General features: G+C 42.9%; 1 protein-coding gene across 1 annotated transcript in view; it reads left to right on the top strand.

Annotated features, from left to right (window-relative positions):
• Positions 1–14055, top strand: part of LOC124794099 (venom serine protease-like) — a 283573-nt gene that overhangs the window by 174628 nt on the left and 94890 nt on the right. The window lies entirely within an intron of this gene.

The following is a 14055-nucleotide window of genomic DNA, read 5'->3' on the forward strand; positions in this document are numbered from 1 at the left end:
ATCTGTATTACTTTTCGATCCGTCATGTCCTGCGTGTGTCCGTATGTTCCCTTATACGTTAACTACGTGTAGTCGCATTTACTGTAGGACATCGTTTATTATGCGTCCTCTGTCGTCTGTTATTTTGGAATTCCATAGAGTGGACCTGGCGTTTATGTCCGAGCATATGAGAACCTTCTTACATCGTTTGTATTCGGCTATTAGCCATAGGCGCTATGGAAATGACAGTATTGGGCATACAGTGAACCAATTATCCATATATCTCCTTGGTATGAAAATTTAATTGTTACCAAGTGTTCATTACATAATTCAGTTATTTTAACTATATTTATATGTTTATTTAATATGGAAACTGCTGCCTGACTACCGGTTATGGTTATCACATTTGTCAGAAAGCATGGTAGTTTGCCTTGGTTGGTGTATGGCTCTTATAGAAACAGTATATCTATATTATGTCTTTAACTATTTTGGGAGGTTCAGCACTAACTTGCTTGTTTCTCATTGGATTCCGCTAAAGAATGTTCATAAGTGATGCTACGGGTGTTTAACGTGTACGTAGCTTTTGCTACCAGTTTGAATATAGTCGAAGTACGACCTCACGTCGGCGCCCTGGAACGTAGGTGTGGTGTCGGGTGGTGCGCCGTGGTCGGCGTTTTGTGGCGTGTGCTGCGTATCTTGATGTTGCACTATCGTCACTACGTCACACGCATTAATCACCTCTTTTGTCACACGCAAAGCTCTAAAAATACTTCGCACCGTTTTTGGAAGACGCTTTCCTTCTGGTTTTACTGGTGTTACGATACCAGCCAGCTGTACACTGGGAGTAGGTTTCTTCTGATTCGGTTTGGTGTTGTAAGATTGAGAATTGAATGTTGGCGGGGGTTTATCGCTTTGCTCTTTGGCGGCTGTTGTGGTGGTTCCATTTGTTGGTGTGTTTTGATTATGTATGTTACATGTATCAATTGGGCACCTCTATTCATCATCATTTTCATTTTCATCGTCACCACCTTCGTATTCATAACGTATTACATTTTGTGTATTCGCAGTCTCCGGTTGTGATTCTGGTGTCAGTAGGGTTCCATGCGTGGATGTTTTTATGTCTATGTTCCCTTTTCTACCGTCTCTTTCTCGCCAGTTTTGTTGTCGTTGCAATCTATAACATGTGGTTTGGTTACAGTACTTGGTTGTATTGTGCCCTGGTTCAGTAGTTCGCCTGGTAAAAAAGCCACAGGCTTTATGTAGTGCTCACATTTGGTTCTGTCGTATTTACTTTCCTCCTTACTGGATTTTTCTACTTGTGTTTGGTTTTCGATACTTGTGTGTTTTGTGTGTTGTCTTGAGTTTTACCTAGTGTTTCGATTGTCTATTCTCAAGGCTGTTGTTGATACGACGGTGTGGTTTTCGCCGGTATCTGGGTGTTGTGTATCATTTATTAACTCGTCCTCTAATTCCTGTATTCTTTGGGTTAACGAGGTTTGAAAGTTAATCCAGAAGAACATCTGTTTGTTTATTAGTTTTTCTGCCCTGTTGTATATCGATCCATTTAAGGTCACATCGTCAATATACTCCACTGTACTTGTGTAACGGGCCGAGCGGTTCTAGGCGCTACAGTCTGGAACCGCGCGACCGCTACGGTCGCAAGTTCGAATCCTGCCTCGGGCTTGGATGTGTGTGATGTCCTTAGGTTAGTTTGGTTTGAGTAGTTCTAAGTTCTAGGGGACTGATGACCCCAGAAGTTAAGTCCCATAGTGCTCAGAGCCATTTGAACCATTTTGAACTTGTGTAACTCTCCGCTAGTGTTGTTGTCTGTAATAGTGCGGGTGTATGATCTTAATTGCATTTGCTGTCCGGTAGCAGGTCCAGCTGTTGGCGCCATGAGATGGCACGCCGGAAGTTTCTGCTTCCAGTGGAGGGAGATTTGTGCTTTCTTGTGGTAGTGTCGTGTATATTTTCATTCTCAGTGTTGTTCACTGTGTATTGATTAATTACCATAGTCATTACTGTCTATGAACCTGTCTAGTAACTGTCTGTATTCCTGCACTCTCCTCTTTTTGACTTATTACATTGTCTTCTGTTTCTAAATGGAATACATGTTGTGGTTTCCCTGGTCCTGCATTCGGACTTTTTGTGGCCGGCTTGGCCACATTTGCTGCATATAGCCTCTTGCTTTCTACATGTTGTGGTGGAGTGACCATAGTTGTTGCACGTACAATATTGACGCAACGGTGAAGTCTCTGACACTAAGTGACTCGAAGTCAATGTAGACCTTTTATTTTTTGGCGAGGTACCAATAAAGTTTTGGTGTCAAACTGATGGTTGTAGCCACGCCCTTTGGGACCTGTTTTGAAGGAAATTTTCACATCTTGCTCGAACTCTTCTCTAAACGTTTCGTTGCTTAGGTTCTGCTCATAGAGACTCCCGAGAAATTCGTTGTCACTGATTGAGTCATAGACTCTGTGGACTATAATTAGAGCCTTTCGTTTTCTGAGACCTTCGTACACGATGGTGCCCATTTCCTTCGTTTTCTTCCATATTTTTTCTGCAGTCATCTTGGGTAGCAGTCTCTACGATAACTGCAGTTTGTGTTGTTCCAACTGATTTGATATGCAGGTTCTCTTCTAGGGAACTAATGCGGAACTACAGTATAAGGAGCGATCAAAACGTTTTCGTCTGAGGGCGTTGTTGCCATCTATATGCAACTTAGTGCCGGTGTATAAGCACCGATGTGTAGGTAAGGGATAATTTTGGCAGTCGTGTCTTTCCGACGTGCGTGCAGTAAATGCGGAAACGTCAACTATGGCCACACTATTACCAAATGCGTCTATATAGGACCAACGTACTGTATTTCTTTACTTGGCTGCCGAAGGAGAATAAAGACTGTGTATGGGGTAGCACGTCTGTCCAAAACCACCGTCGTGGGATGGTGCGACAAGGGGTGCTCCTGCTTCGTGATAACCCCCGTCTCCATATTGCAGATGTTACACAGAATTTATGTCAACTGGAGTGAGAGACACTTGACCACTAGCCCTGTAGTCCTGATCTCCTCCCTTGCGATTATCACGCCTTTCATCGCCTAAAAAAGCCCTTGACGGGTCAACGATTCCTGTCGGAGGAAAACGTACAGTAGGCATTTACGAATTTTTTCACGCAGCAGGACTCGCTGTTTTGCCAAACGGGTATGTTCAACATGGCGCGCCCTAGTACGCCCATGTGATGGTTGCCTCAGTGCTCAAGGCGACTTTGCCTGACTGCCACCGGTTCGAGACTGTACGGCCTTCGAACGGAATCTTTTGTATCCCCACTTACATTTTTAATTACAGGCCACATATCCTGTCGATACACATTACGTGTCTTAAAGCAGTGGTACCCATCGCCTTCTGCATCCTCATGCAGTTGATTATTTCTTATTCTTTCGTGTTATAGCGGGAGTTTCTCACGACAAGGATAAGAGGTCGCCCTAAAACTCTGTCCGCTCCTCCGCCCTCTTTGACAAATGTCAGAACGAGGTGACTCATTATACCGGAAGTGTCAGGCTGCCGTTGCTGATGACCTTTATTCAGAATTTAAGCAGTGGTTAGGATCGAACCCAGAACCCATGTCGTTTTCATTACTAATCGAAGACAGTAGCCTTAGACAACGCGTGCAAAATGGTGCTGCTATCGTGTCATTGAGTCACATTTGGAATCATTCAACCCATATAAATAACTGGTTGTAATAGTTTGTAAGCATATGAAATGGAATGGCCAACAGTCTCAACTGTAGGTAAATCAGGTGGCAGAGTTCGGTTCATTGGCAGAATACGGGGAAAATGTGTTCAGTTGCATACGGGATTGCTTACAAACCATTTGTGTGATCCATACCAAATAAGATAAACACGGAATATGTACAAAGGATGACAACGCGAAACGTGACGGGTTTTTCTGACTCGCGGGAGGGGGTCACGGAGGTGCTGGAGAACCTGAGCTGGTAGATGCTTCAATGGATACGTGCACAACTTAGTGAAAGCCTGTTTACAAAGTTTCAAGGACCAGTTTTAAGTGAAGACCCTGGAGACCACCAGAAGGGACGCCTAAGACAAGATTAGACTAATTACAGCGTGCACTGAGGTATTTAAGCAGTCCGTCTTCTCGCACTCCGTTATTGAACGGAACGGGAAAAAGATGTGGTACATTGATAAGCATCCTCTTTCCTTCACTTCATAGTGGTTTGTACTTCAGTAGAAGACGCTGGACATGGATTCTGAGGAGTGGACGTCAAATACCGTCCGGCCACCGTATTTAAGTTTGCCGAATATATTCTTTCGATTAGTTGAGTAACAAGGCGGCCACTTTTGTCCAAAGTGTCGTCAGCGTAGCATATCCGGGCCATACAGAGCTTCGTGACAAGACGGTCTCACAGCACTTAATGATTTAACGAAGCGGCTTGCAGGAAAGATTTTCGCAAAGCCTTCCATTTGCCGCCTCTCTTTCGGGGAGAATTTCTAATCACTGACCACAACGAACTTTGAAATTCAGTGAATAGTATTGTTCTATTTAGCCTTAAACTTATAGAATACAACAAATAGCATTCCTGCTACTGCACCAGTTGCTGACTTACAAGGACATACTTTGTACGATCATCAGTTTCGGTCAGAACTGCTGATCTTCAGACGACATTTGCCGTTAAAACTTTTATTTTGATATCAGTAATTTGTGGCGCACTGATTAGTTGCAGCGATGCATCTACGATTGCATGGTATTGCTATATACACCAGAGACATAGTGTTAGGAGTATAGTGCAGGTATTGTGGTCATTGGTACCTTAATATGTACACACTTCAGTGTGTAAGTTGTTTTTTCTCTGCATCGAACAGTCTTTCCACAAGCTCGTAACATGATTTACTACCTGATGTTTTTTGCACCGTCGCAACTGGACCACTAAGTGGACTAATCTTTTTGCGTCCATGCGTCCACATTTCAGCAGCTGACCTGATGCCCGGGAGAAAATAAGCATTAGTGGCTTGCTCTTGCCGCGTGTACTTCAAGGTACCAACCAACCTAAAAACATCCTACTCTTAATAGCTATAAATATAAGCCTGCAAATGAAATAAATACTGATGTAACGTTCTTCGGTTTACTGTCCATAGTCACGAATTAAAATATCTACACTTACACTCCTAACATCCCGTGTATGTGATTTGGAGCATAGAACTGTAACAAGTTTTTTAACCTATTTAAGAAATCATGTATAGTAAGAGAAAATCTTATTGCGAAGAAGAACGCTCTGAGATGCGATACGAGTAACGCTATAGACTACGTGATACAAGTAATTGCCGGAAACCACTTGTATAAAATACGGTCACTATTCATTACCATTAATCTATAAGCCTGTATCTACAAAAAAAATTAAATTAACAGAGAAGCCGTTACTCCGAATAAGCCTTGCTGCCTTCCTAGAATGTGCGGCTCATTAATTATGGTTTGCTTAGTATTTACATGAGCGCACTGAAAACATTGACACGAGATAAGTTATCTATGTGCTGTTAAGAACAGAGGCTTATTTGCCGCGGATGTTTTTACTTATCTTGGTATTAATAAGAATATCCAATCCTGCAGTATATATATATAATCAGGTAATTTACAACGGAGTGACTAGTAACAAGCGTGTGCAATTATATTTCGAATTTTCTGGGATTCTTTACTGCCTCATATCTGCAGGCAGCTGATTAAAGAGCTTTGTACAAGAATACACAATCTCACGCTGAAACTTGACAAGGATGAAAGTGTATAAGTGAAATTTCCCATGTCTTGTCTTATAGCTCTATAAATTCCTGTTCATTTGAAATTGTTTCAAATTAACAGGATGTGAGTGCCTGAAAGTAATGCCATTGAGCAGGTCTCTGCAAACTATTTGTACTTTACACAATATTCTTATTGCTTGCTTTTGTAGCAGGACTTTCATTTCAGGAACAATACTCCAGACGATGGCTACATAGGACTAGAATGACAAAAGGGTGGCCGGCCGGTGTGGCCGAGCGGTTCTAGGCCCTTCAGTCTGGAACCGCGTGACCGCTCCGGTCGCAGGTTCGAATCCTGCCTCGGGCATGGATGTGTGTTATGTCCTTAGGTTAGTTAGGTTTAATTAGTTCTAGGGGACTGATGACTTCAGATGTTAAGTCACATAGTGTTAAGAGCCATTTTTTTGACAAAAGGGTGGAAACAAGGTAGCATTTTTTTCTGTTTCTCAGTGAAAAGGGAACTTCAAAATCAAAATTTGTCGAACTGAGCTTCTAAATTAGTTTATCAACGAACTGTCACTATTTTAGCTTTTATCCTTGTTTTTCATTTAGTATCTGACATGTGTAATTATGTTATATGTTGGTCATTTTTGTTTCCAATTTCAAAACACACGTTCTCCAACTTGTAGACCAAGCCTGTGTGCTACAAACCAGCTAAATGTGCGTTCAACTACCGCCTTATTTGTCCTTGAATAGTATATTTATGTCACAGGATAACGTTAACGTCTCTTGTTTGTATTTTAATTTCTTTACAAGGTCATTTACGTATATTAAGAGCAGGAGTGGACCCGGAAACGAACTTTGCTGGTCTTTACACATTTCAAATTCTGCACGCATATTAAGTCAGCCTTTACACAGACGAATTCCTATATCTAGCGAAATCGAATCATTTTCTAGACTGTGTGCACTTTGTAACTACATGTCAGCTTACACTGAGGTGACAAATGCCATTGGTTACCTCCCGTGTCGGACATCCTGTAGTCTGGCCTAGCGCAGCAACTAGGCATGGCATGGAAGTTTCCTGCAAGAATATTGAGCCGTGCTGCTTCCATAGCCATCCACAATTGCGACAGTGCTGCCAGTGCAGGATTTTGTGCGCAAACTGACCTGTCGATTGTGTCCCTTAATCTTTCGATAGGATTCTTGTCGCGCGATTCTATTCTATCGCTTGAGCCTTGTCCTGCAGGGTCAGCCATCGTTAATCGGATTTGGCATGTTAATGGTTAAGGGGTGCCTGGATGCCCTTCCTGCCGTCACCCCGTACCCCCCGGACGGAATTAGTGTACCCCAACTGTCTGCATCGAGTGTAATCCATGGAATAGTGCGAAAGTGTTCAGATGTCTGCGAGCCGTGGAACTGAGGCGGAACATGGGGACCAGCCCGGTATTCACCTAGCGGGATGTGGCAAACCGCCTAAAAACCACATCCAGGCTGGCCAGCACATCGGCCCTCGTCGTTAATCCTCCGGGCGAATTCGATCTGGGGCCGGGGCGCCTACCCGAGTCCAGGAAGCATAGCATTAGCGCTCTCGACTACCCTGGTGGGTGATTCATGTCGGGCGATCCGGGTGCCCAAATCATTCGTTCTAACTGTCCAGAACGTTTTTCAAACCACGGCTTCACGGGGACTGTGCCACTCTCGAACACTATCATCAGCTCTTACCAACTGAAATCGAGACTCGTCTAGCCAGGCCACGGTCTCGAGTCGTCTAGGGTATAACCGATATAGTCACGAGCCCACGGTTTTCCAGTCGTCTAGGGTCCAACCGTTATGGTCACGAGCCCAGGAGAGGCGCTGCAGGCGATGTCGTACAGTTAGAAAGGCACTCGCGTTGGCCGTCTGCTGTCGAAGCTCACTAACACCAAATTTCACTGTATTATCCTAACGGATATGTTCGTCGTAGGTTCCACATTGATTTCTACGGTTACTTCACGCAGTGTTGCTTGTCTGTTAGCACTGATACTCTACGCAAACGCCGCGCTCTCGGTCGTTAAAGGCGTCGGCCACTGCGTTGTCCGTGGTAAGAAATAATGCCTGAATTTGGTACTGTCGGCACACTCTTGGCACTGTGGATTTCGGAATATCGAATTCCCTAACGTTTTCCGAAATCGAATGCCCCGTGCGTCTAGCTACAGCTACATCTCCGTGTTCAAAGTCTGTTGGTTCCTGTCGTGCGGCCGTAATCACGTTGGAAATTTTTTCACATGAATCATCTGGGTGCAAATGACAGCTCCGCCAATGCACTGCTCTTGTATACCTGGTGTAGGCGAAACTACTACCGTCTGTTTATGTACATATCGCTATACCATGACTTTGTCAGCTCGGCGTATATCAACGACTTTCTACAATAGTACATTTATTTGTTTAATCTCTGCCATGGATGTTGGTTCTGAAGTTGAGGCAGACGCCAGAGATGTCCGTTTACATCATGGGATATCAAAGTACCAACGACTGACCGTCCCAGTCAGCAGTCAGACTTGTCGTGAGCGTGACTATTTTGTGATGTATTATGTGCTTGTCTGTTATGTCCGTACAAGTACGAGTTGGCCTGTACATTTATTCCAGTACCGTACCCATGTAAAATTTTCGTATCTTTCGCTTCTGTTCCTTAATGTAGACTACTTCTCCCTCATGGTAACAGAAGCTATCCACGCAATAATGTGGTTGAAGAGGTTATTGTTGCACACAGTTAAATATTAGCGGTCAACGACGTCACATGTTCCATAACACTCATTTGTTCTTTCGTGACAACTGGCTGCAAGATCCAGTTTAAAACCAAAGAAGTGTAAGGGCACCGCGCCTCCAACTAAATCATGTTTAGAAGGAACTGTGGTGCACAAACCAACCTTCGTACTGATGACTGTTCTACTACACTGCTGAATGTGTACAAGAAACCGATGAGTATCTGCCCTTTGTTCATCAGAACGTGTCTTTCACGTGCCAGGGAAGTAATTCATGACTAGCAGGTCAACCATAAACCATCCAAATGTCATTACCGAGAATAACACGTTCCTTAGGTTCACCCACTGTTCTTATCATGCCATTGCTACTTTCTTCCAAGCCTGTTATTTCGCGCCTCCAAGGTTGCGTTGGCAGTAAATAACGCCGGAGCATAGATAAAGAGTCCATGGCTTTGGACTTTGCGTGCCGCTACTTCATAATATTTCTGTATATACCGATCGCTGTCGAGATGATCGGTTTTAAATCCGGCAACGGTCACTTTCCCGTTTATTTAACTTGTTTTATTTGTCTTTGCTTACACGCAATTATCTGAGTCAAATATCCATCACCAAGCAATACAACGCTTCTCGATACTTTCCTCCTGGATTTTGTAGAATCTTGCAGGATGTGCATTGTAGCTAGAAGTGTTGTTGTTCTAGAAGACGCCATCGAGATCTGGAAAAAAAATCAGATATACATAATACACAAGGAGACACTCTGAAACCACGCAGGCTGACCGCGGTGGCCGTGCGGTTCTAGGCGCTGCAGCCCGGAACCGCGTGACTGCTACGGTCGCAGGTTCGAATCCTGTCTCGGGCATGGATGTGTGTGATGTCCTTAGGTTAGTTAGGTTTAAGTAGTTCTAAGTTCTCGGGGACTGATGACCTGAGAAGTTAAGTCCCATAGTGCTCAGAGCCATTTGAACCATTTGAAACCACTCATTTTTATTCTTTTGTTGACATCAAAGATTCATAGTCCTTCGATGTAAGTAGGCATCGCAACATAAACAGAAGTCATTAGCCTACACCATGGACACTATGAAACATGGATCCAAAGCCTAATGAGTTCAGACCAAGCACGAGCCCACATCAAGTTGAAAACTTGTGCCCCACTGGAATTCGAAGCCGACGTGTGATAAAAGTTGAGAATTTGGCTATGAAGGGAGATATGTTCTGGTAGTCCATGCGATTGTGCTTACTGCTGTGTCCGTATGGCGTAGTGGTCAGCGTATCTGACAGGAGACGTGGGTTCGAATACCAGTCCGGCACAAATCTTCAACTTGCCCTCTTGATATAAACCAATCCCGACTGACAGCTAATGTCTTTAATTCCTTAATTACCGATATGACAAAAGCTAGAAAACATTGGAGCCGGCTGTTTTCTTATTCCATGTTCAAGCCTAAAGCATAGTGGTACAGAGTCGAGATTTTCGTGTTACGGGTATTTAAACTGAACCAGTAGACCACAGTGAAAAATAATTTGTAAATATTACTGTAGTATATCGGGCTGTAATATTTCCATCGCTCCGTGACTCGTTGTCGATCATTCTATAATGCAAACGATAACAACAGACATTGAAGACGGGCAAACATTGGTTGTCCACGTCTTGCTTCCTGACTTGCCCCTCCTGGCCTCTTGTCTGTCTGCTACCGCCACACTGAAGTGCTGCTCACTCGCTTCAAGACTGTCGGTTGCTCTTCGTATTTTTGTCCCTTTCAGTACATATCATTAAGTAGAATATCGACTTGACTAAATTCGGACAGCTTACAATTCGACTTTAAAAGCATTTAGTTTCTAACGTGAGACAAAGGGACCCTTCCCGTCGACGCTGGACTTTGCGTGAAACGCTGCGGCATTATCATTCATTGGTGCACGAAAAATCATTAATATTCGTTTGGAATTTGAAAATACTGTAGATGATTTGATTGGCACATATTGCGAATGTAGATCATAGAGAACTAAAAGCATTGAGTGGTAACGCACAAATAATTCATTTCTTAAACGGATACTTATCTTCGGGAAGTATAATTCAGTCGTACCTGGGAGTTCTTTTTGTAAAGAAGCGTAATAACTAGACAAATATTTCCATTTAGTATTCCGTTTAATCTTTCTAGTTTTGCCACAACAAAACAAACTCGTTACAAATTTTAACGGAAAATAGCACATCGTTTCAGACATTAACACTAAACATAGACTCTCATGAATGCAATCAGACTAAAAAACCAGACTGAAGCATTTATAAAGTATAATAATTGAGATATTTTACAACTTTTGTTAGCTCTTAAACAGTAAAAATTTGTAATTTTCCATGTGATAAACTTTCCATCTGATCATGCTTGAATATGTAATACAATTCCAATAATTTTTTTAAGAATGTGCTAAAACACATATAAATTATGTCCACATAACTTACAAGGTAACTGAATGTAGTTTTCTGTTTAAATTTCATAAGTCACATTATGATAACAATTGATTCCAAAACATATGTAATTAATCTTTAATTACAAAGTAGATTTTGAAATTAACAGTTATACTGCATCTTTATGTAGTAATGAGCAATAATCATCTATTATTTTCAAAGTGAATGATCTGGGAATGTGATATCAGGAATTGACGTCATATAATTTTTTTCTAAAAATTTCTATAAAAGTAGGTGTCTGTGAAAATAATGATTTGAAAACCTACTTGGACATAATGTAAGTATAAATTTGTATGCAAGAAGCAACAAGATTGATCATCATAACTGTCACCTATACGCGATCGATAACTTCATAATATTATTTCCTAGTCTGCCACGTTACAACGCATAATGACTAGTAATTATTTGGTCTGAGTCCCTCAGCATATTTGCAAAAGTAACTTTACAAATATCTGGCGGTCACTGAGTTTCACTAACGCAGCATGACTGGTCTGTCTAAAACTGCAGAATTTGTTAAGATATTGCAGTTCAAACGAGAGCCGAAATCACCCCTGTTACCAGCTGATCATTATACACTGACGTGACAAAAAGTCATGGACTAGCGATACGTACGTATACAGATGACTCTAGTATCCCGTACACAAAGTATCAAAGGGCAGTGCACTGGCATAGCTCTCATTTGTACTCAGATGAATCGTGTGAAAAGGTTTCGGGCGTGATTATAGCCACATAACGTGGAATGGTAATTGGAGCTAGACGCATAGGACATTTAATTTCCGAAATTGTTACGGAATTCGATATTCCGCGATTCACTGTGTATAGAGTGTGCCGAGAATATCACACTTCAGGCATTACAACGCTGCGGCCGACGGTCTTCACGTAACGACCGAGAGCAGAGGCGTTTGCCTAGGGTTGTAAGTGGTAACAGATATGTAAACCTACGTGAAGTAACCGCAGAAATCAATGTCGGGAGTAAGTCCAACGTATCCGTTAGGACAGTGCGACAAAATCTGATGTTATTGGTCTGTGGCAGCAGATGATCGACGCGACTGTCTTTGGTAACAGCACGTCTACATCTACATCATACTCCACAAGCTACCTAACGATGTATGGCGGAGGGTGCTTTCGGTACCATTATCTTATCCCTCCAACCCTGTTCCACCCGCGAAAAGTACGTGGGAAGAATGATTGTCGGTAAGCCTCAGTATCGGCTCTAATTTCTTGAATTTCCTCCTCGTGGTCAATACGCGAGATGTATGTGGGGGGAAGTAATATGTTGTCTGACTCTTCCCGAACTGTACTGTCCAGAAATTTCAATAGTAAATCTCTTCGTGATGCACAATCCCTCTTTTCTAATGTCTGCCAGTGGAGATTGTTTAGCATATCCGTAACACTCTCTCGCCAGCTAAACGACCCCGTGACGAAACGCGCCGCTCTTCGTTGAATCTTCTCTATCTCCTCAATCAGTGCTACCTGATAGGGATGCCAGATAGATGAAAAATACTCAAAGAATCGCGCGAACAAGCGCCTTACAAGCCACTTCTTTCGTCTGTAGCGCCTCTCCTGGGCTCATGACATCAGTTGGACCCTAAACGACTGGAAAACCGTGGCCTGATCAGATGAGTCCCGATTTCGATTGATGAGAGTTGTTGGTAAGGTTCGAATGTGGCGCAGACCTCACGAATTCATGGACCCTGCCGGCCGGAGTGGCCGAGCGGTTCTAGGCGCTACAGTCTGGAACCGCGCGACCGCTACGGTCGCAGGTTCAAATCCTGCCTCGGGCATGGATGTGTGTGATGTCCTTAGGTTGGATAGGTTTAAGTAGTTCTAAGTTCTAGGGGACTGATGACCTCAGAAGTTAAGTCCCATAGTGCTCAGAGCCATTTTTGAATCATGGACCCTAGTTGTCAACAAGACACTGTGGAGGTCGGTGGTGGCTCTATGAAGGTTGTAACCTCCCAACAGTAAAAATATGTATATCATTCACATTCAGCGTAACCTCCCAACAGTTTATTACTCCGTAACCTCGCAATAATAACTTGTGACTAATCTCTCAATAAAATTGTGGCTCACGTATAACCCTTCAATAATTAACTGACTGTGAATCTAAACTGGTAAATTTGGACGTCAGCAGTGCTGCGTCATGGCCCTGAAAGGTCATTCTGAATAAATTGAAAATTCTAACCTCAATGAAGTCGCCGGATAACGCGTGTATATCTGCTCCTATAAGAAATTTTTCTAGCACAGCCCAGTGCAATGCTGGCCGCTAGATTTGTCATGTATAAAGAGAAACAACAGATTTTTCCTTACGATAATCGGGATGACCATGAATTGGAGAAATTAGAAAATTCTTTAAATTCAGATGAATGATTGTCAAAAAGTTAATTATATAAAAAAGATCATTATTAAAAGATTTTTTGAAACATTTACATGGGACTTGATATAACAAGAGTACAAATTTAGTTTAACAAACTACATATGCGCGCGGCTGCTTTTACCTTATACTACATCGCTCAGGCACCGCCATCGCTCCCCACAACCGGCCCAGCCAATTCCATACACACGACTGCTAGCTACTACTGACACTGCTCTTACTGCAGCCAACACTGCTCTCTGGTCTGAGATTCTCTTATAGCTTACATATCGCAGACAGCATGTGAGCAATCCATCGAAATTACATCTGCTCGAGTGCGCTAGCAATAAATCTCTCAGTCATGGACCTCTTACAAGGTGTGGGCTGTCTTTATATGGAATGGGCCGGTTCAACTGAAAATGGTTATGTTAGGCTACTCAGAGACTATTTGCAGCCATTCATGACCTTTACGTTCCCAAAGAACAATTAAATTTTTATGGATGACAATGCACTATGTCACATGGGACACAATTGTTCGCGATTGGTTTGAAGAACAATTCGAGCGGAAGATTTGGCTACCCTGATCGTCCGACATGAATCCCATCGAACATTAATGGGACATAATCGAGAGATCAGTTCGTGCACAAAATCCTTCACTGGCAACCCTTCGCAATTATGGACGGCTATAGAGGCAACACGGCTCAATGTTTCTGCAAGTGACTGCCAACGAATTGTTGAGTCTATGGAACGTCGTGTAGCTGCACACTTCCGGCAATGTAGGTCCGAC

This window comes from Schistocerca piceifrons, chromosome 1 (genome assembly GCF_021461385.2).
Source record: "Schistocerca piceifrons isolate TAMUIC-IGC-003096 chromosome 1, iqSchPice1.1, whole genome shotgun sequence".
Lineage (NCBI taxonomy): Eukaryota > Metazoa > Arthropoda > Insecta > Orthoptera > Acrididae > Schistocerca > Schistocerca piceifrons.